Source organism: Scophthalmus maximus, chromosome 21 (assembly GCF_022379125.1).
Source record: "Scophthalmus maximus strain ysfricsl-2021 chromosome 21, ASM2237912v1, whole genome shotgun sequence".
NCBI lineage: Eukaryota > Metazoa > Chordata > Actinopteri > Pleuronectiformes > Scophthalmidae > Scophthalmus > Scophthalmus maximus.
In genome coordinates, this window is record NC_061535.1 from 7,362,975 (window position 1) to 7,384,654 (window position 21,680).

The 21,680-nt window shown below is 43.2% G+C and overlaps 1 protein-coding gene across 3 annotated transcripts in view; it reads left to right on the forward strand.

Moving 5' to 3' along the window:
* Positions 1–21,680, forward strand: part of LOC118291213 (cyclic nucleotide-gated cation channel beta-3-like) — a 68,892-nt gene that overhangs the window by 6,850 nt on the left and 40,362 nt on the right. Inside the window, exon 2 of one of the 3 annotated variants that reach the window (XM_047329970.1) lies at positions 3,137–3,212. The exons of the other annotated variants lie outside the window; for them this stretch is intronic. The gene's annotated coding sequence lies outside the window, so the exon portion shown is untranslated. The remainder of the gene's footprint in view (positions 1–3,136; positions 3,213–21,680) is intronic. 3 annotated transcript variants of the gene reach the window in all.

The following is a 21,680-nucleotide window of genomic DNA, read 5'->3' on the forward strand; positions in this document are numbered from 1 at the left end:
ACCCAACATAAACCTGATTCTAACCTTTGTATTTGTGAGGATCATTCCTCACAATGATGACAAACATGCACACAAACACACACGCTCTTACATGAATGTGAATAATCTCTACTTAGCAGTACGGCTAAGATGCCGGCACTAGCATCAGCCGGAGAGTTTTTAGCGGGGGGATGATAATTGGAGATCTGAAGAGGTCGTCGTCCCCACTAATTGACTCCGGCTCAGAAGTGGCCCCCAGTCGACAGTTTCCTGCCCGGCTCACGTCCACGGTTGATGTTAATGTCGTGGCGAGGTGGCAGAGACGGCATTCAGAGACGGTGGCATAACTGTTTTTTGATTTGTTTCACGGCAGGGAATAAGGTCTCCAGCACTGCTGTGTGTGTGTGTGTGTATGTGTGTGTTTTAGTGTGTGTGTCTGTCAGTGTCAGTGTGTGTGTTGCCAGCTCCAGGAACACATAATGATGATCATAGTCATAACATTAGTGTCTGGGGGTGATAATGTTGCAGCGTTAGCAGAGCTAATGGGGACATAATGACAGTGGGTGTGATTGCTGGGAGGTGTGTTGGTTGGTTGGTTGGTTGGTTGGAGGGACACACGACACCAGACAACATTCTGTCACACAAAGACATTCTGAATCTTTCTCCCGTCAGCAGTGTTTTCCTGGATGGAGATCATTTGATTTATTTTATCACAACAACACTGCAGCGTCGCACATCAGTTTGCTCCAATGCAGTTAATGTTGGTCTTTGTAGATCAGTGTTGAAGACACATGATGCTGTACTAACACTTCACAAAACACAATAACACCCACACCAGACACTATAGGGCTGTGGCAATATCCCGGTAATGATGTTGTGTTAATAACATGAGTATGATAATATGATGCAAATCCAGCGCCTCTTAAATCACAATTTATTTTTCATTGTGACACAGTAATGAACTTGATTTCCACTCAACACAGTTAGGTATAAGTTATTAGCTATAATTATTATCTCTAACCTATGTTCTGGTGGTGTTGGTGCTTTTTGTTGAACACTTTCTACATGAGGTGTTGTTAGTATTTCTCAGTCGTTCATCTCAAATATACGGGATAATCAACAGCTGTTGTGAATGTAACTGCCACTCGACGTGTCCCTACAAGTCTATTTCTTGTGTTCGTTACTGCAGTCCTTATGTACTGGGTTGTGAGTGCTGCCAAAATGGATGGTAATACACAGGAGGTGGGTTGATTGTCTCATCCAGTGATGCTGTGGTAAAATGCAGATTTGAAAACAGACTCTAGATCTGATTCAGTGAAACAATTTTAGCGTTATTTTTCAATTTACTGAGGCCATTAGAGCCTCATAATCAGAGCCAGACCGATTCATCAGTATGCCGGTAATGTCGTACGATATGAGCCATTCACAGACATAACGGTATCAGCGTTTATGTTTGCTGATATGCGCCATGCGTTCAAACAATGCAGAACATGTGTTGATTAAAGTTTTATTCAATTAGCTGTATTAGTTGTGTAGTTGTGTTGTCTTTTTATAGGTATTTGTAATGTTTCTGGTTAAACTGTAAACACACTGTAAGACAATAACATTGGCCTTTAAAAATATATACATCGGCTAAAATAGCAACCTACTCTTTGAGGCCTTTAAATCAACCTGTAGCCATAAGTCGAAAAAAGTACTGATCTGAGGTCAGAACCTGACCAGCTGTGTCCAACCAAACGCGTGATCCACGTGACACATCGGTGATGACTCACCATCGTGCTGATTAACTTTTGAGATGGCAGCGTGCCGGGCTCTCTGTAGTGCCTTGGTGCTAATGTTCGATGAGTCCCAGCAATATGGATCTGAAGTGCTAATGACATGGCGCTCACTGCGGTGGCTCCCTCCCGTCAGCAGAGGCACCGGGCCTTGAGTGAAGGTTTCGAACGCGTTCCACCGTCTGACACGTGCCACGTTCTCAGTTGCCTGTGAAGCTCCACTCATTGATTTAGTGTGGCTGTGACATTGGGCTTATTTTTTTTTCGATGAGTGTCAGGATTAATTCCCTGGGTAATGATAGGCGGCTGGGCTGGCTGTAGAGAATGTGACTGTGACTGCTCGGTACACGCCAAGATTACCCTTCGTTTCAAATGTTTCTCAATATATCTTCATTTTTCCAACTATATCGCCTCAGTTTACTTACACTTCCTCCAGATTTTCTCTGCTCCGACCATCCCCTCCCTCTTCCCCTTCCTCTGCCTGCTTCCCTCCTTCTCTCTGAATGGTGCCATCATTCCTTATTGAGGCATTTGCCCAGGCTCATCACGCAAAGTGCCACTGGCTGCAGCTGAATGCATCTCTGCGGGCTGGCAGTGAGTGCCAGGGGACGGGCCAGAGGATGCATCTGCCATGACACTAATGCACTGACTCGGCGCTCTGTGCTCACCACTGTGGCCTGGATGGGCCCTCAGGGGTTTGGACACATACAAACATTTACGCGCACACTGGAAATAAAGCCTGCACACAGATGGAGCATGTGCGTAACAAGTGCACAATGAGGTTGTTTGGATTTGCCTGTGGAGCTTCCTAAGAACATGCACACAATTATATACAGAGAGTCAGGTTCACGGTCCCTCAACTCTCCTCTTAGGTTCACAGAAAAAATCCAGACCACAGCCCATTTTCCATCAACATCTGGAATACAGAAACTCCATCGACCCTCGGGCCACCCGCTCTGCCAAGATAAAATTTCTTTCCTTCCAATAGCGTTTTGTGTTTGCCTCTTTCCCTGAACTTTATCTCCCTCACATCATCGTAAATTGCCTTCCTTTGTGAAATACAGTGTGCGACAGAGGGATTCTTACACACACACACACACACACACACACACACACTCACACACTGGGAGTGCTGCAGCTGTCGTCCTAACAATGATAAATGGTAAAGACGCAGGTTGAAATGTGGGGTGTTTTCTTTGTTTGCATCTGCATCAATTGTCCCCCTGAGCAGAACGGCGATAATGCTTTTAATGGCTCAATCTCCATCAACTTCATGAGCAAAACATGCACAAGCACGTGTGTCGAGACGCCCATGCTTTTACTGCAATTACTGTCTCATCTATGTGTTGCCGTCTTCTCCACCTCCTCCTCTCTGCTCTCAGCTCGCCGCGGTTCCTCAGCTCCTCTCTGCCCTCTCTGCGGAAAAAGATAACGGAAACGGACGACCTTTTTCAAAAGGTAAAGGTAATCAATGGTGAAACCGATACAGGATTTTCACTTGACGACGCACAAGACTTTACCCTACAACATCTGGGCATGTTGCTGAATGCCCAATATTGTCCCTATTAAATATTGATCCGCCTGTTGCTAAAAGTAATCATTTACCATGTGTGATCAACAGTCAGAGACGGCTTCACGACAAACCCCCACCCTCACATTAAACCGGCCATTACCATCGTATGTTTACACACGACTGAGTTTACCAACCTGTACCTGAGGAAGACATTTTCAAAAACTGAGCAATGTATTGAAAAATTGTGATGGCAAATAACACTTCAGGAGAGTAGGAAACCAGAAGAAATTTGCAAAGTGAGAGCCCGCTCCAAGCTGCATCACCAGGGGAAACAAAACCCTTGATTTTTTTTGGAGGATTCAGAATAGTCTTCAGATCAGCTTTAACCTTGGTGATGAACACAGTGCAAATGATCTAATTGCACATTTTTTGGGGCTGAAGAGAAACATTTGTTACTTTCTTTTTAAATTCAAACCAAAACTTCCATCCGTCAGAGGCACCGCATGTCCTGCTGTTATCAGTAACAACACCCCTGCTGCTCTCTTTGCTAACACAACACTATTGAGAGAATAATCAAAGTCACAACATCAAAACCATCAGAGATGTAATGTGTGGAGCACTTTGGATTCAATGCCATGAAAGGGGAAAACAGGTGGATAAAGGATTAAGGATTTAGGATCAGCCTTAGTGTGAATAAGACCCAGTGACACGTTGGTTCAGATTCATTCAAACTCTGATGTTTAGAGAAATGACAGCCCCACTCAGCAGTAGATAAACATGTCAGGTACCTTTTGCAGTGCAGGCGACTTGGAGGGAACACGGGAGAGTGGAGGGAAATTCTCCCAGTTGACCTTTCACTCGGAGCCAGAGAGACAGTAAAAGCTCATCTGTGTTTGTGTGCTTGGCTGCAGGCAGAGCCTGTGTACACACAGCCACGCAGGCCTGATAATATTTTCCAAAGGAGATTAATCTGTTTTTCTTTTTGTGGTTGCTCAGACGGACCACAGAACTTTTTTTTAAGCTGAACTTATGGAACAGATGGGATGTGTGTTGTCACCGCCGGCTCCAGGCAGCAGGTCTGCACCATGTTCCTGCTTTCATGAATATTATAGTAGTTGGTGTTGTAGGTGTGTGCAACTGGAGTTGGACGTCTTTGCTGCGCAGTGTCATCTCCGTGTTACACCTATCATCACAAAAGGCTTGTTGGTGCAGTGCTTGCTTTCTGCAGGGTTTTGCTATTTAGTTTCACAAACTGTGCTCCAAAGGATTTCCTCATATAAGACCTCACACACAGCAGATTCTGTTGTGGGATGAATCTACAACATCAGTTGTGGGGATGTAGCCCTTTTTTGTTAAATGTTTAACTCAAATACAACATCAGAGATTGAGACAGCCGAAATGACTTCAGTGAGTCGATGATCTCTGACAAGAAAAGTTACTGTGGAGAATGAGGCATGCAGATTTACTTCACAAACACCAGCGTCCACTCATTACAGCGCCATGGACAGGATGAGCTGGTTTCGCCCTCGGGCATTCGGCCCATAATGCATTGGCACCAGAGGCCTGGTTAAATTTTTTTATCCAGGCCTGTAATCAGTCAGTGGTTGTCGGCCGGTGGGGAGCAGGGGAGTCTGAAAAAACGTGATTGAAAGTCAATGAAACCGAATGAGTCTTATTGATCTCTGTCGCTGATACACAGCTGGAGAGCAGACACATGCGGCCAAATGACCCCATTTAACTACAGTGTGTAAAAAACCCCGGTCACTGAATCACCCGTCCACATTCGAGTCAGTGTGGCAAATCAGATGACTGGTGGCTGACGGCGATGCTCAGTGGAAAGATGGCGGAGGCTGTTTTAGAGCTCATCATCTGTAGGACAGAAAAAGAGTGTCTCACATTAATCCTGTGGGTACAGCATCAAGAAGAGTTCTATCACTCTCACAGGGACTCACTCCTGTGGCCTGTCAAACTAAAAAAAAGAGGGGGAGAACATCATTATTACATTTGTTTCTTGGTTCAGTAGTTTTTAGTGTTCGGAGTGTGTTGCTGTAATCAACCCCTCTGAAGGCTGCACAGAAATATCGTTTTCTTTTCATCCCAGTTGTTTCTACTTGTACTACTACTACTTGAGTACACAGGCATGCTCTCAGGCTGCCCAGCTACTATTAAGTCATATATAGCTGAGATGATGAAGTGCAATTGGCATTGATTTTACACCAGCAAAGAGAGACGGGAAGGGTGTGGCTTTGATGATAATATGAACATATACCAGAGGGATAGTGTATTTTATGGTATTTCTGAAGGTGTAAGAGGTAATTATAGGAATAGGGCTCATCGCTCATATGGTTGAGACAAACAGGCCTTTTCTGGGCTTTTTACAAATTTGAGCCATTTGTTCACATGAAGAAGAAAAAAAGATTTAAATTAGCAAATGAAACTCAAGAGCTTGCTCCCTCTCAAAAGTCCTAAATGTGCCTGAACAGGATGAGGTTAGATTTTTAGATCCTGCATCCGAGATGTGGTCGCTGTTCGTCAGACCACTTCAACGACACATTGGTCTCTCTCTGAAAGCCTGCAGTCCAAAGAGCCGGCTCCGGTTACCTGAGGGGCCCCCCCTGTACTCTGAGCCCATATCGAAGCAGGGGAGGGGGCCCCATTTCAGACGCCCGGGGGCAAAGAGTGAGAGAGATGACTTGGATGCATCTGGAATAGTTAAAGCACGGGCTTTGTCCACAAACAAATTTTCTTCAGCTTTTGTCACTCATGAAAGATGAAGCGAAGAATGGAGAGGGAGAAAAAGAGAAGCTGAAAACATTTCCTGTTGAGCTGCAGGCGGCAGAACAAGGTGACTGAAAGAGTGACCTTCAACATCTCTAGTCTGAAATGACCTGGTGTTGACAGTCCTCGCTCATCAGTGAGCCATGATGAGGTGACATGAGGACGAATTAAAACGAGGCAGAGAGAGAAAGAGAGTGGCGTCAAGGTGAGCTGAGGGAAAATGTGTTGTGGAGATTCGTCTTTGAAAACAATGTTCATTTTGTAGGGAGCAAATGGATTTTTTTCTCAGTCTAAACACATTTTTCTTTTCCTCATACCGTTACTTTAATGTTCATACTCAGGGCAAAGACTTAAACTTATTGAAATGAAACTGAGGAGGCTGGTGCTAATGTTTTCAGGCATGTTAGAAGCCTCACTCTGTGGTGGAGCTGTTGGTCCATTAATCCACCTCCTGCTTGGATCGTTATGAAATATCATACAGTCAATCATGGTCCCCAGAGGATGGATCTTGATTACGATAATGATCTCCTGATCTTCCCTCTAGCGCCATCACGAGGTGGTGTGTGGTTTTGAGTTGAAGATGCATGAACTGTATGTGAGATGTGGTTCTGACATTCATGTTCCCCTCAGGATGAACTGTAACAGACCTGGTCATCACTCAGCTTGTCCTCCAGCGCCATCAGCTGCTCAAACCTTTAATCCAGCTTATAGACCTGCAACAATTACTCGATCAATCAGTCTGCTTCAGTTTGCTGCTTCTGTTGTGACATTTCATCACATTGACGCGGGCGGAAAAAAACTAGGCAGAAGTGGTGTTTTGCTGTCCTCTCCATCTGAAGGTTTCAGACGTGTTTCCATGATGGTTGTCCATGGTCAGATATGTGTAACCACACTGAGCAGTGATGTCACTGTTTTTCTTAGTGCACCTGTACATCTCGGTCAGACCAGGACGCTGATGTTTGCATGTAGCGGCAAGCGGCGCGGGCTCACAGCGCGCGATGGAGACTCTTCTCTACCTGTTAGTCGACAGGTAATGGCCTCAGACACAAACACAACCCTTTGTTATCTTTCACCCGTCGTTGCCGTAGGCGCTTGCTTTGCCCCTAGGCATCTTGTAAGATGTTTTACATTGGGGGAAAGTATTATTCATTTCCTCACCGACATGAATTAAATGTCTCCGGCATTTAAAGAAAGGCAGCTTTTTGACTGCTCGTCTACTTCTCTAGATTTGAAGCTATCACCAGCTGAATGTGAGGCCAGCTGCAAGCTTATACTTTGAGGCTGAAGACATCCCAGGGGCAAAACGACATGTTCCCTGCAGCCACAACACACCTCACTTACCCAGATGGATCCTTAAATGCTAAAGCAAGAACAGTTTTCTACATTCTACATTTTGTTTGCCTCGTTTGCTCATGTCTCTCACATGGCTTTCCTCGTCCACAAGCTGCTTCCTACTTTCCTCGACTCAATCGCCATCAGACTTTCCTCCCTGTCCATCCATCCTTCACCCCACTGCTCCATCTGTTGGGATCATCACAGGATAGGCGCGAGAACACGCTCATATATCCAGATGTCTTATATTACAAAAAAAGAAAAGAAAAATGCATTTTGCGACTCAGCCCCCGCAGGACGGGGGCTGAGTCGAACATTGTTTGGTGCTTTCTAACATCGCCATCTGAACACCAGCTGCCGTGCACTTAATAGCCCGTTCTGTCCCGAGGTGCACCTCGATCCTCGAAGCTGTCAGGGCTCTTGACATGATGGAAAGGTGGGCAGCGGAGACAAAAGCCTGCAGGGATCCCCCACACAGCCTGATTTTGAGCGAATCAGCACATATACAGACACCATAAGTAATAACAAAACAGAACTAACAGGAGGTTAAATAATCTCAGCAACTTGGCAGACAGTGATAGGTCTGTTTGCTCTATCAACACTGGTGTTCCAGTGTTTCCACATGAGAGGATTCTCAACACAAACTTCTTCTTTTTAACGCAGACCCAAAATGTAGTGCTTCTATAGATTCCTCAGTATGCAAACTGCATGAAGACAAAGCAGCTAACAAGTGACCTCAGTTGCATCGTAAAAATGTCGACTGACTTCCAACAATGCAAAGCGAGGCCTTGTACTCGTGGATATATTTCCTGCCTCCTGTCTCCCCGCCTGAAACAGGACTGCTCTCTTTTTCAGGGTGGAGGCATCCTGCAAACAGCGGTGTAATGTCGTGGAACAAACTCCTATAGGCTCAGAGTAGCAGCCCATTTTGTCTGCTCAATCTACCAGTGGAAGGCTGACAACGAGATTTATGAGTGAAATAAAGGCAGCCATTGTCTCCGGGTAAACAAAGGAAGTGAGAGGGAAGAGGAATATGCCTTTTTATTTCATTATTTTCAGTGGTGGAAAAAAAAAACTAAGTACAAGAGCAACCGACAAGAATTGAAAATGTTTTCCCATCAATGCATCCTCAGGCCTTTGAGGAGGTTACGTGGCAAAATGCTGGGAAGCACAGTTGGCTTGTAAGAGATAACTTTTTAATATTTGCACTATTCCCACTGACAGGACGGTTTATAAAAAGGAATTATTCAGTTCCTTTCAGTTTCATCCAGCTAGGACGTAGTGTATGTTCACAGTCAGACACGGCACAGTGGGCCTCCTCAGGACCGAGAGGACAATTGGAAGAATGAAACATGAAGACATAAAGGGAGCGGCAGGGCTCTGAAAGCCCCATGTTTGAGGGGTGTGGATGTGGAACAGGTGGCTCGTGTTTTCTCAGTAAGCCTCCTTCAACAACACACCGTCTCCCTGTGTCTCCAGCCCTTATCCTCACTGGGTTTTTCTTTTGCTTTGAAACAAACTAAAACAGCGAGTTGTATCCTGTTTCCATTCCCCTGTGACCTGCTGTCATTACATACTTAATTACCACCAAACTATTCACCGGTCCCTGTGCGCTCCCTAATGTCTACCTAAGCCTCGCACCGCTGTACACTGTTACTCTCCGCTGACCCGCAAAGGTGCTGCCATATCTGAATTTTACACCGTGTTCTGTGGCTCTCCAGAGGCAGTTAACATCACATGATATTGTAGTGATTGAGCTGAAACATTTGCTGAGTTTGCAATTTCCACGAACCATATATTTAGTATTATTGGTCGGGTGCCTGGGAAATGGCTCGGAGCCGTCCTGAGCTGACTGGTGTAGGGAATCAATGTGGATTACAGGACGAACTCAGAATGGGTGTAGCCTCGAAAACACTGGTTGGAGTGTAGCTGCAGTGACGGGCGGGACTCTCCAGATCTCAAAGCACAATGTGAGGTTGTCAGACAGCCACACTGGAGAGTTTCGAAACTCCGCTGAGCTTCACATCTGGACTCGACGCGCAATCAAACTTTCCTACGTTTCCGTTCCTCCTTTTCCACCTTTGGTATCACATTATTGATGAATGACAAAGAAACACATTGAGACCTGGAGAGATGTCTCGGCTCCAGTGTTTGTTTTAAACCAGGTTGCGAGAACGTGATTTAATTCAAGGGGCAGCTGCTCACAATAGTATATCAAAAACACAACAAAAAATGATTATACAACAAAAAAATACTTTGTTTAGTGTACACTCAGTAATTAATAGCTACGGTCTGAGACTGTGGCCTCCCCTCAGACAAAAACCTGTTTGTCTGGACCGATCAAACCTTTCTCCCTGAATGACTGCTTGTTGTCAGATGTGTCGTCGTCACATATTTCCACCATCATTCTCACTTTGCAGTTGTGGACATGAGTGATGACTGACCCCAAGGCCTTATTACATATATCAGTCGAGCCCTTCATATTGAATCTACCTTCGTCTGACTGTAAAAAACTGCATTACGGTTGATTGCAGTCAGTGTAGCTATACTGTATCTAAGCAGCTCTCATCATACAATATTTGCATGCCGGTTTAACCGAACCTGGCTGGTTGGACATTTTTTCCCCTCATTTATTAGCAACGGCTGAGATGCTCTCTCGCCCACGGGAGAGCGGAAATGGGTCAGGGATATTATTTGGATGCCCGGCCCATTATTTGATGAAGTGCTTAAAGTTTCCCCGAGGTCCAAGTTAAGATTCTCTAATATGATTTCCCCTCTGGCTAATTACATCCTGAATAATTTGCAGACCGTCCACCACTCTGGATATCACATCTGGAGCACACACTGATGGAGCGAAATAAAAAATTTAACAGAGAAGGGGAAAAGAAGGATTTATCTTGGCGACAGAGGAGAGCGCGAGGGTGACAAGGTAATCGATGTAATGTCAGAGCAGCAGGCTGAAAGGGCCATAAAGCTGGGCCAGTCACGACACTGCAGACCTTAATAAGACAAGATAATGTGTAGCTTTCTAATAAAACCTTTATGAGAGAGAATCTATGCCGGAGCCCGTGGTGTGCAGCTCAGTCGGGTCTGTTTGGACGCTTTAATCAGTCTCAAAACATAAAGACCACGAGCAGAAATATGATAGGACCCCTCCCTACGACACAAACTCGCCCCGCAAGTGGGCTTCTGAAACTTTGGAGCAGGCGGGGACAGAGGTGACCTTGTCGCTCTTTGGATTGGTCACATGCTGACCATGACTTTCGATTGGCTGTTTGGTTTAATTAGTGTATTATTCCACACTCCAGTTTGGTTGGTTATGACCAAGATTATTTTAAACATTTATTGAGTCACACCCTGCAAAAACATTTAAGAAATCCATAGTAACATTTCTCTCACTCAGAACTGTATTTGACAAAATATTACCAATATCTCAAAATGGTATTTCATGATATCTGCAACTTGGAAGAAAATCAAAATGATTTCCAAATCCAATGCTTTTGAACATTTATTAGTAAGACTACATAGAGTATATTGCTGATTTAATTATATTTTTCCTATAGATAAAAAGAACATTGAGATCTTCAGTGTTCTCCAAGGACAAACGATGTCCCTTCTTCCATTCATAAGAATTCAATTTCAGATGTATCCACAGTTTCATTCTGGACGGACTTTTTGTCAGGGAAATATTCCCATTTCTGGTATCTACAATCCAGCTGTTCCTCGTCACAATTTTAATATCAGATATCCAAAATGAAAAACCCTTCCAGATAAACATAACGTGATCACGGATGTGCTCTCCAGCAAAATGTTTTTATCTTCTAATGAAAAAAAAAGAGGAAATTATTCATAATACCAAAAATCTCAAACTTTATTTTGAGTTATTGAGTATTTTGAATATTATAAGTGTGACCTTTTGTATGGCGTTTCTATGCACGTCAGCTCCACTACAATGTGCGTCTCAGTGGACTTGTAATGTTTGTAATGTATAATGGATATAGTAGTATAGATATAGTTTTTGTCTTTGTAGAAGTAATCGGTGCGCTGTCGCCTTTAGGCAGCTGAACTTGTTTAATATTTTTTACCAGAAAGAGAAAAACAGGATCATTTAAAGATGATGATGCTGTATTTGCCCGCGAATGACTGACTCGCCTCATCTGTCAGAGCGGAGCAGCTGGGAGGGGTTCGGGGGGGGAGGAGCTGATCTCGGGAGGCGAGCTGTGTCAGGCGGCTGCACCGTCGTCCCTCTGGGTGTTTTTGTCGCCTTCGCTGACACAGTGTAATTTGTTTTCTTTTCCGTCGTTTCATTTTGTCATCCATCTAATCGAGTTGCCGTGCCTGTGTGTTTTCTTCCTCGCGTTGACATGTAATTGGTCGGCGAGGTAGCTTTTTGTTGGTGACAGTTGCGCAGCATACGGTGAAGATTAATGGAAACTATCCTAAAAGTCCCTTTAAAAACTGTTGCGGTGCGGTTCAAAGAGTTGAGGGAGACAGAAATAAGCTGTGGTTTTTATCAGCTGTGCTCCTCTCTGGCTGCAGTGTGCTCCCTCCGTTTGTCTGAAATGAGAAGAAGTGAAAACACTGTTTTCATTACATGTAGAACTTAGTGATGCCTGAATCCAGACAAACAAGGGCTGTACTGATGGAGCCTGGTGACCATACTGACACTGAACTGTTATTCGGGCAAGGGGGGATGCTCCCCTTCTGTGATATAGTCAGATAAAAAAAGATGTATTGTAAACTAAAGGTATTTCCTTAAGGAGCGTGAACTCATATATCATATAGTACATTTTGCTTTTCTCGTGGCCTTCTTTCTTTATAAAATAGGAAGATAGTTTCAGTTCTAAGCATTTTATGTCTTTAATAAAAATCACCCTGAACCATCGATATTTCAGTGTGTGTACTTTACTTAAAATTACACAAATTAAAAACCTACTTACATATATGGAAGGACCAGCTATAGAGAAGATGTAAACCACAAACAACAGGATTTTATGTTGTTCTCAAGGATGATGAACCTCAGTGTTTTAACTCAGGTGGGTAGAGCAGGCTATTGTTGAGGTAGAAATCTCTCCCAGAGAAGCTGAACTTGTAAATATGCAGTTTTGTTGGCGTGAATGTGTCGGCTGTGAAATGTGGACGAGATTAAAACCAGACAGCAAGAAGAAGTGGAAGGAAGTTTCCATAGTCATTTTTATGCCTGTTTATAGCATGTTTGGCCAAATGGGAACAATTATACTGAACCTGTATCAGTTGTTCTTGTTGATTTTTGCTCAAGTTGGTTTCAGGGACAAAGTCAGCACAGGTTTTGGCAGGTTTACAACACAAAGGGTTCAAATGTCAATATTTTCCCATCATTTCACAAAATGGTTACATGTGCAATACTAGGCTGTGTTTTATTAATGCATTCAGCAAACAGCATATTTTTATTTTTTTATAGATGTTTGAGGAGCATGTTCTGCACCAGCATATGCAGTTGTGAAGAGTTGTGAAGTGGCTTGCAACAGCATCTCTGTCTGGGAGTTCTGAGGCTTTTGAGCGACACGATTACCAACAGGGTTTATATATAGATAATATGACACTGAGAGGCTGAACGATTCAGGCAGAGGTGCAGAAGAAAGTGACAGTGAAAGATTCTCAGGAGGACATTGGCATGGAGGAAAGGAATGAGGGAGATGGGAGCTTCAGAGTGAAGTTGGGAGAATGAGGGCAAGGGGCGAAAAAAGATGTTAGATCATAACAGGACACAGACTTTTTGAAGGAAAAAAATGCTGCAAATGGTCTGTTACTAAAGGTCAATAGGTTTTAACAGAATGTTACAATCATCGACCTACTTACGTGTTTTTGTGTGTTAGTTTCTCTAGTTGCTCTTGTCTCAACACATTTGGGGTCATTTGATGTAAGCAGCCAACAAGAAGCCCTCATGCTCCATACAGACAGTTCTGCTCTTAAAAGGGTTTTGATGGTTAATGGAGAGTGGCAGTCAGTCTTCTTCACCCTCTAATTGGCATCCTTCCTCGTGAGAGGATGCACAGTCCACTGAAACTTTTGTTCAAGTGGCTGGGACACCACACACCACCACATGAGGAGGACAGTTTGACACAGAGTCATAAATGTTTGTAATTTTCCTCATTACCAACCATTCTGCTGAATGGCCCTCAAGCCAAACATCGTCCTGTCCCCGGATGTATGTATTTCTTTTAATACTTTCGCATTAGCTCCTCCTGACTAGATTAAATTCTGGATTTCATACATTTTCTTTCAATATTTCGTTACACTTTGATCTTGCGGATTGAATGCAGGGAGTGAAGCACCTTATTCAGACTTTAGTTTTCTGCACAATATGCAGAAATTAACTGTGAACACCAAACATCCGCAAGGTCGACGGCCAATTTGCACCGGATAAGAAATCTGTATAAGCAGTTTCAACAGTTTGTGATGGGTCTTTTACATTTACACTCACAAACAAGTATTTACAAATGACAGCACCAGAGATCCAAACACCAACCTGTTACAGAAATGTGACAATCAGTATACAGCACTAAAGTAAGTCACCAGGCTTTTACAACCAATTTTTTTGTTGTTGGATGAATGAGAGCAAATTGCAGCTGCGCGCTGCAGTGGTTTTTTTAGCGTTTTCCTGGAAAACTCCTCCTGAAATATTTCATGATCCATGTCCTGCCAGTTTGCTGTTTATGTTAATGGTCCCAGAAGCTAGTATACAGTGTGGAAGGATAAAAAAAGAAAAAAGCAGTCCGACAGTGAACCGCAGGGTCAGTGCCATGTCGTCTGTCTCTTCTCTGTCCTCTCTCCACGCACACAGGTTCCCATCACCCTTGGAAACCCATCAGATAGCGACCACACTGGTTATTAACCTTTGCCACAAACCATACACCAGCAAGTTGGCTGTCGCTCTAAAGAGTCCTTGCATCTTTGATGAGGTTTGGAGGTCCCTGGTTTGCTGCACAGAGGAAAACATTGGAGCTACGGACTTTAACGTCATAGTGCAACAGTCTGTCGTTAATCGTCTTTAAGTGTATTTGTTTTTCTCATTTGCATCTCCAATTATCCTGTGAATATTGTGTATACTATTCTTCCAGCAGTCATTAGTCAGCGATAAAACAAACAAAGGAAATTAATTTGAAAAGTAAAGCATTATGTTATTGCTATTTTCTAATTTTTAATTGTTTCCAGAGTAGCCACTGGAGACGGCACTCTGTGTTATTTTAAACAATGTCCAAAGTCATATTCATGGGCATTGCATTACTCATTCCCTCCTATTGTTTTATTTCATGAGTCTGACAGTAAATAAGCTGCTCTGATTATCCTGCATCAGTTTGATAATGTCCAAAAACATGTCAAATGGCTGTGTTAGTCTGAAGGGAGGTGCTGGGATTTAAACTTGAATCCCTGTGGATTATTTATAATACCATTTATAAGTTCAGCAGACGACCTTATTTTCCAGTGCGCTACTTTTTCCTCCAAGAGTTTGACATGTGGAGGATGTTTTTATTTCTCCATTAACTTTTGCCTTCATTCTGCCCAAAAGCAGAAAAGCAGTGGAGCGTTTGACTCCTGTCTAGAGGAAGCCACCGCACCAAATGTCTGTATTTGTTGGTTTGGATGATGAAGGCGGATTGTGTTTGTTACCATATGGTTTCATTTTTCAGCTGAGCCAGACGCCTGGAGGCTGAACTAGTTCCTCTGTTGTTATTATTATTATTTTTGTAAGTCTGCTCTCAGTTCTGAATTTAGGCCTAACAGAGCCGAGTAGATTCACTTGAACCTCTGACCATTTGTCAACCAGGCAAGAGCCGGAGCAGATTCATGGGTTCAGAAGTTGAAAGGTCTGCATTAAATTTGTTCACTATGAGAACCGTTCAAAAATATGAGGTTTACTCTCCATTGATAAACAGATCAGAGTTAGCCCTGGTCTACTTCTGCACCCTGATCACAAGTACACTGTAGAACACACAGTGTAAGTATCAAGGTACAGAAAATCCATTGTAGTTAATAATGCTGGCTCCTGCCCTTTATACTAAGCTAAGCTAAGCAGCAGCTGGCAGTAGCTCCATATTATACTGCAGAGATGACAACTTTTCTTTTCATGAGTTTTGTGAACGCTCACTGTACATTCACTCAAAACACATATTCAGGTCTGTGAGACGGAGAAACTCGAATGGCTCCTAAAGTGAAAACTGGAACTTAAGTAAATGATCAAAGTCTAGTTCCTCCCACATGACTTTTAACGTTTGAATCATTGTTGCTGTAGTAAAGACTCACAGGTCCACACTGTCACATTAAATTATGAATTTCCTTCACTTCTGAGACTTCTAATAACACAGCGATGACAATAAATAGCAAAAGGCTGACACCTCATTTTGTTTTCCATCAGCCAGACTTTCAGAGGTACAGAAGGTGAGGATAAGTTCACATCACGCTTCAAAAGTGAAGCGTTCACATCAGTCTCATACACACACCAGCACACACACACACACACACACACACACACACACACACACACACACACACACACACACACACACAGATGCTGCTCTGCACTCTCCACCTGCCTCGCCATGTCTGCCAAATTAATCTGTGTGAGGAGATGAGTTTGGGATGGATTCATCTCTACTGGATGAAAAGCATCTCCCATATGTTGGGCCTGCTGGGAACCTGAGAGCCGTATCCTTATTTCCCCTGAGGAGACAGTCGGTGTAACCCAGACCGAGGCATGGCGGCTGTAAATGGAGTGGAGATAAGGGAGTGTTATCTGTGGAGACTGCACGCACGCACGCACGCACGCACGCACGCACGCACGCACACACACACACACACACACACACCTGAGCACAGGTTCATATCCCTAATGTGACCTACTTCTCCTTACGTTACCTAGTGTTGTGGTGGCTTCTTATCTTCTGTCTGTGAGACGGTGGGTCTTCTGAGGTGAACTATACTGCTGAAGATGTCGCCCTGAATAAGGCAGGAGCGCACATTGTTCAAGAGAAGCAGACACACACACACACACACACACACACACACAAATGTGGAAAAATAACAAGCTCTGAAATAGTCTTGGAATGAGAAGTCTTTCACAGTGTATAATACCAGTGGAAATGTTGCTGGGATTAAATGCTTCTGACAGAAGTATTATGTTTCTGTGAATGATGTTAATGAATTAATTTACACATTTCATCAGTAAATAAATGATTAGAACATCTAAGTTCCGTTCTGGCTTAGGTTTGTATCCTCGTAATACAACAAGGGCACACAGCAAATCCACTAGAAAACACTGGTGTTTGGCTTTGGGCATTTTAGCTGAACAAGAAAGAAAAATCTGCCTATACAAATAAAATAAGGCTGAGAATTGTGCAAATCAGCCAAAAAGTGATGGTCCATAGCACATATTGGTCTGGTGGACCGAATGAAGACAGGCATATTTACTTTATCCAGGTTTCAGCTGGAACATTGTGACCGTGTTCTTTAGTTTGAGCGTTGTGACTATTTAAAAACATGTTTTTGAACGTTGTCTGTTTGTGACCAGGATCTTTAGTTGGAATGTTGTGACCGTGTTCTTTAGTTTGAGCGTTGTGACTATTTAAAAACATGTTTTTGAACGTTGTCTGTTTGTGACCAGGATCTTTAGTTGGAATGTTGTGACCGTGTTCTTTAGTTTGAGCGTTGTGACTATTTAAAAACATGTTTTTGAACGTTGTCTGTTTGTGACCAGGATCTTTAGTTGGAATGTTGTGACCGTGTTCTTTATCTGGAAAGTTGTGACCATGTTCATTAGATTGAAGCTTTCTTAATGTTCTGTGTCGCCAAACACGTTTCAGGCCAGCCAGAGACTGTTACTGTGACAGTATGATTTTACTCATAGCCGACCAGGGCCACTGTGTGGTCTGTAGCTGGACTCAAGTCATGTGTGAACTGCAGGAGCTGCGATTCTGAAAGGGGAATGGACCTTAGAAGTGTCAAAGTTTTGGACATGAATGAAAGCTGAGTTGTCCAACTATAAGAGAAGTGCATTCACGTGATCCATCTACAAAAGTCTTTGTTTTAGGAGACCATTGTATTTAATGTGCCAGATGTAAACCATATCATTTGTGCATTTGAAAACATGTTTCTAATTTCTTGAACTTTGAGGCTCAAATGCTGTTGTAGTAAATCTTTCTGTGACCTGACCACTGATATCATTTGTTATGGTAAGAATCTGAGGAACATTATAAATGTATTTGTCAGTATAATAAAACAGACAGAGTTTTGACAATGTCGTTGTTATGCTCCAGCAAACATAAGAAACAAAGCAGCCGTACTGGACCTCATATATTATACTCAGCGCAGCCCAGTCTGGACAGGATCAGCTTCTTTTGTTATGCTACAGCTGTAAAACAGCACGGCCCCATATGGAAGATATCACATCCATAGCCAGGTTTGAGTTTCTCAGAGTTATCTCCAAGCATAATTTCCTCCTGCTCTTTACCCTCATCCCACGATGACTTTGATCAAGCAGTCATCTTCGAATTACTTTACTGTAATTAATTAAAACTCCCTGGTTAATTTTACAGTTGAGGAGCATGAAACAAATTCACACACAGATTCATTCATGACTTTTTGCTGTAGATATTCATAAGTCATATTTGCCAAACTGTGATGGGGAAAACATTACATTTTCAGACACGCATCTGAGCACAGACTAAACACAAGCCAGCGATTTATCACGTCAATATTGTTGCACAGCTGGAGTTTGGCTAATTCCTATGTGAATAAGTGGGGAAGTGGTGGCATCGTGTCGCATAAATCAACCAGGGAAACTCACCCTGCACGGTGCAACTTCACATGAAAATCTGATTCAACTAAGATTTCTGATTAATGGACAGGAAATTAGACTTGTGAGTTTGGTGCCAAACAAAGCAAAAGCCTTAAAAACATGTGGGTCAAAGTGGCCTGTTTGTTTTGTCTTCTCTGGTAAAGTAATCGAAGTGGTGTTTGGGTGCCTGCAGTGTATAGGACAGAAATGAAAACACTGAGACGCAGATATAGACATTCACATACCAACAAAGAAGCATGGAGCATGATGAATGATGTTTGGGCTCGGGACGATGCACTTCACTGGGGACGAGGACAAACTTTGTGCCGAGCTCATTGCTCTGTTTATCCTTTCTTGTCTCCAATGAGTCGGGGGGAGACAGTAGCAAACAATGCCCGGTGTGTGTGTGTGTGTGTGTGTGTGTGGGTGTGGGTGTGGGTGTGTGGTGGGGGACACGCTCTCAGACTCTCATCAATGTAGTGTACGCTGGGCCCTGAAAGTTAGTATGTCAGGACAGTGATGATGGATTACCTATAAGGATTGGAAGTCAAGCGAGGGTCTCATGTTTCCTCCTGTGTCCCCTGTTTATTATTACACTGTGGAGTCGTCTGTCAGCAGACCTGCCTCTGGCCGTGTCACAGAGAGAGGCAGCACTGCAGCGTTTGACTCATCAGAGCTTTGTTGATTATTAATGCTTAATGTATAACTAGCCTGTATATGAAAATGGACGTAGTCACCGGGTCCGGAAAGTGAAGTCAGTACGGGAGTGCCTGAAACCTTTATTATCTTCCGTGGCCGAGATAAAGCATCATATGCATTGCAGTGTGGACACTGCGTGATTAATAGCTAGTGCCGTCCAGTAGTTGCGTGGTTGCAGGTCAGACCCACGCTCTTCCAAATATGGTTACTTCTGGTTCCAAAAACACAAGATGCCGCTGGTCAAAATACAAAACCTAAGGCTTCAAAGCGGCAGTTCCTAAACCGATGGGTGGCGTCACAGTGGGTTGCCACTAGGATGTGACCAACATGAATATGATAAGTTGCTGATGTCACCATTAATGCAAGATAGGTCTCAGGTCGTCTGGATCACATTGGTCCTTTATGTAGCTGTAGCTGGAAATATCATCAGTTTTTTCCCATGTGCTGCCCTAGTTCATGCTCTGCTTTTAGCCAGGTAAGATGACCAATGAAGTGTGTTTTCTTTAGGACACTTGGTTTCCAAGCATGCCTTCCACGTCAACTACATCTGCCTTGTTCACACCATCGCTGTGATTTCTGTATTTGCGTTCTTAGCTTGGCTTTTTAAAATCCTCCTCCACAGAACAGGCCTGGTTTTCAGACAGTCACGAGTCAATGTACAGACAGCCACTGTGCCAATCGGACAGTCACAAAGCACTCAGTGACCAAGCTCATTATCTTTTCTTTAATAACTCTTCATTTGATGGAATGATGTTGAGTGAGGAGACAAATAAGCTCTGATACCGACACGGACAGTGACATTCATCGTCACCGCAAGACATGTCAGAGGTCTGATTAATGGATGTCTGAGTAGTGAAACTTCTATTTTTTTTTTTTACTTGCTCATGTTTTATTTTTTTGTTTGATTTAAGTTTAAATTTCACATTATATATTGACCAGTGCATATGATAGGTGTAGAGATTGTACCAGACGTTGGACATTGGCAGCACATTGTACGTCTGCAGCAACCACAAACACAAGAGGAAGAGGAGCTTTCTGAGCCCGTGTTGTTGTGCAGCGCAGTGTCACTCAGGGAACAACATTCAAAGTCGAACCACTTGTTACCCTGACAGTAAACTGCACAGTGAAACATTTGCTCTGCTGTTTTTTTTTCCCGTCAAACAAAGGAAGTGGTGGAATGACTGATGTGGACTAATAGGGAAATACAGACAACACAGTCTCCCACTCATGTTCCTTTTGTTGTCAGCTGATTTAAAACATCACAGGCCTGTGTGGTGCTTGGGTTGTCACACGCCACATCAGAGGACTCCTGGGTGTTGAGGTTGTCAATGACTGCTCCCACGGTCAGATCAGTTTGTAAATGACTGCATGTTTATCTATATTGTGTTTTTGTACTGCAGAGGCTCATGCGTGTGTGTGTGTGTGTGTGTGTGTGTGTGTGTGTGTGTGAGAGAGAGAGAGAGAGAGAGAGAGTGAGTGAGAGTGTGTGTCCATTTTAAATGATGACTGAAGACATATTGGCCTTGGAGGAAGAGCAGCGATCACGCCCCAGCAGCTCATCCGGATGGGAGGTCACAGGAAGCGCGTGTTATATTTAAGGACCTGTCAGCTGGTTTCCTGGTGACACCTCTTGCGGCAGTGGTGTCACCGCACCTAATGAGTCCTCTGGCCTCCTGGGACGTTTTCACAGGGTTTAATCCAAATAGCGGAAATGACTTAGCTGTAACCCCCCCTCCTCCGCCTCTGCACTTTGTGCGGGCAAACAGGAGGCTGCATAGACTCAGCAAACCTGTTAAATGTTGAGGACAGAAAATGAGTTGCCTCATGTTAAAATAATGGTTTCTGCAACACTTGACTTTGTGAATGTCATGAAATGCTTTTGCAGTTGAACAGCTTCTTGCCAAGAACTGTCAGCTGAGCCCACATTTGCCTTAAATGTTTTTTTTATGCAGATTAACATAGTGTAGCATTTAGCAGGTGAAGAGCCAGACAGTACCCTCAGCACATGGTGGAGACCAAAAACAGAGCTAAAATTGAGGGACTAATGGACAAACATCATCATTTGCAACAGTTACTACTTGGTGTGGAAATGAGTAGCTGGTTCAACATAAAATGACATGTCGTCAATATTGTTTCCTTATCCTTGTGTCAAACATTTGGACCCAAATACAATGACAGAAACATTAACATGTCATGTAACATTACTTTAGTCTTTCAGTCATATTAAGACAAACACCAAAGACAGAACATCATCTATTGGCGTCACAACAATAGATTTGTTTTCAATGTCACGTCAGATATTCAAGACGGGTGTGTTTGTTGTGGTGCATTAAACATGATGTCCATGTTAAAGCACACAACTAAATTAAACGGTGTCATGCAGCTAAATGTCATGAATTTGTGACATCTGCTGGTTATGAATATGCTCAGTTTATAATGTAAAAAGATTCATTCTTTGCTTGGATAAAGTCTCTTGGGCAATAGTTACCGTACTGTAGCTTCCTGGTAGTTTACAGGGTTGATTAGTTGTGAAAAAATGAATCACTTACTCGATAACATAATATAACAACACAGCAACTAAGAGAGAACAAAATCAAGACATTTGTGCCAGTCAGAACTGAACATTATAAGAAGGATTTATTGCCAGGCTGTCGCACAGTACAAGGTAATAGATAGATAATAGATGTTTTTTTTCAGGTCACGTTGTGATTGACTCATGTAAGAACAGTTAGATTTATTTGTTAATGTTATCTGAAAGCTGAGGTGTGACTAAAATGCTCATTGATGTTCT